Source organism: Arachis hypogaea, chromosome 11 (genome assembly GCF_003086295.3).
Source record: "Arachis hypogaea cultivar Tifrunner chromosome 11, arahy.Tifrunner.gnm2.J5K5, whole genome shotgun sequence".
NCBI classification, from domain to species: Eukaryota; Viridiplantae; Streptophyta; class Magnoliopsida; order Fabales; family Fabaceae; genus Arachis; species Arachis hypogaea.
The window spans coordinates 109,567,849-109,569,926 of NC_092046.1; the positions used below are offsets into that span (position 1 = coordinate 109,567,849).

General features: G+C 39.2%; 1 non-coding gene across 1 annotated transcript; it reads right to left on the minus strand.

Annotated features, from left to right (window-relative positions):
* Nucleotides 1–894: 894 nt before the first annotated feature.
* Nucleotides 895–1,002, minus strand: LOC112726096 (small nucleolar RNA R71). The gene has a single exon (XR_003165164.1). It is a non-coding gene; the product is annotated as a small nucleolar RNA R71 (small nucleolar RNA).
* Between the last annotated feature and the right edge of the window lie 1,076 nt (nucleotides 1,003–2,078).

Sequence of the window (2,078 nt, forward strand, 5' to 3'; positions counted from 1 at the left end):
AAACTACCTAACTAACTCTCTCTCTCTAATTTTCGAAAATATCTTCCCTCTTTTTCAAAATTTCTTTTTAATTAACTAATTATTTTAATTTTTAATTTCCGAAAAATTACTAACCTTTTTCAAAAACTATTTTCGAAAATCACTAACTCTTTTTCAAAAATTATTTTCAAAAATTCTCTCTCTCTTATCTCCTTCTATTTATTTATTCATCTACTAACACTTCATCTCACCCAAATTCGAACCCCCTCTTCCATCTGTGTTCGAATTTTTTCTTCTTCTTATCTTCTACTCACACAGGGACCTCTATACTGTGGTAAAAAGGATCCCTATTATTATTATTTTTCTGTCCCTCTTTTTCATATGAGCAGGAGCAAGGACAAGAACATTCTTGTTGAAGCAGACCCAGAACCTGAAAGGACTCTGAAGAGGAAACTAAGAGAAGCTAAATTACAACAATCCAGAGATAACCTTTCAGAAATTTTCGAACAAGAAGAGGAGATGGCAGCCAAAAATAATAATAATGCAAGGAGGATGCTTGGTGACTTTACTGCACCTAATTCCAATTTACATGGAAGAAGCATCTCCATTCCTGCCATTGGAGCAAACAATTTTGAGCTGAAACCTCAATTAGTTTCTCTAATGCAGCAAAATTGCAAGTTTCATGGACTTCCAGCTGAAGATCCTTTTCAGTTCTTAACTGAATTCTTGCAGATCTATGATACTGTTAAGACTAATGGAGTAGATCCTGAAGTCTACAGGCTCATACTTTTCCCTTTTGCTGTGAGAGACAGAGCTAGAATATGGTTGGACTCTCAACCTAAGGATAGCCTGAACTCTTGGGATAAGCTGGTCAAGGCTTTCTTAGCCAAGTTCTTTCCTCCTCAAAAGCTGACTAAGCTTAGAGTGGATGTTCAGACCTTCAGACAGAAAGAAGGTGAATCCCTCTATGAAGCTTGGGAGAGATACAAAGAACTGACCAAAATGTGTCCTTTTGACATGCTTTCAGAATGGACCATCCTGGACATATTCTATGATGGTCTGTCTGAATTAGCTAAAATGTCATTGGATACCTCTGCAGGTGGATCCATTCACCTAAAGAAAATGCCTGCAGAAGCTCAAGAACTCATTGACATGGTTGCTAATAACCAGTTCATGTACACTTCTGAAAGGAATCCTGTGAATAATGGGACGCCTATGAAGAAGGGAGTTCTTGAAATTGATACTCTGAATGCCATACTGGCTCAGAATAAAAAATTGACTCAGCAAGTGATGCCAGGGCATCCTGGCCAGTTTCACTGACCTTTTCTTTACTGTTTTTAGGCTAGTTTTATGCATTCCCTTAGGAAATAAGCTAGTTTTGGGTAGATATTAACTTACACCTTGATTCAAGCATACATTGTGCATTTTACATTATTTCATGAGGATTTTGCATGAGTTTAGTGACAAATTATATGCTGCATTGCCCATGACTTGGACTAGAACGTTGATGCGCTCTATTGCTTGATTTCAGGACCAAAGGAAGCAAGGAATGAGAGGTAACTTGCAAAGTTAATGAGAAAAGTGACTGCCAATAACGCTCTCGAAGCCATCATTGACCACGTTAAGAGTCACATTAACTAAGTTAACGAGAACTCTAACGTGGAGAGGGTAAGTTGAGCCAACGTTAGTGACACTTAACATTGTCACTAACGTTGGCAAATGCTCATAAGTGGCCACGTTAGAGTCCACGTTAACTTAGTTAACGTGGCCTCTAACGTTAGAAGGGGGGAGAAACGCCAATGTTAGTGACATTCAACATTGTCACTAACGTTGGCCTAAGGAGAAACATACCACGTTAACTTGGTTAACGTGGGAGCTAACGTAAGAAGCAAGAGTGGTCGACAACGTTAGTGACACCCAACATTGTCACTAACGTTGGAAGAAACCACACAACCCCCCAAGGAGCCACGTACGTTAACTTAGTTAACGTGGAAGCTAACGTTGATGAGTGAAAGAAACGCCAACGTTAGTGACATTCAACATTGTCACTAACGTTGGGGATGGCTAAGCATGGCCACGTTAGAAGCCACGTTAACCTA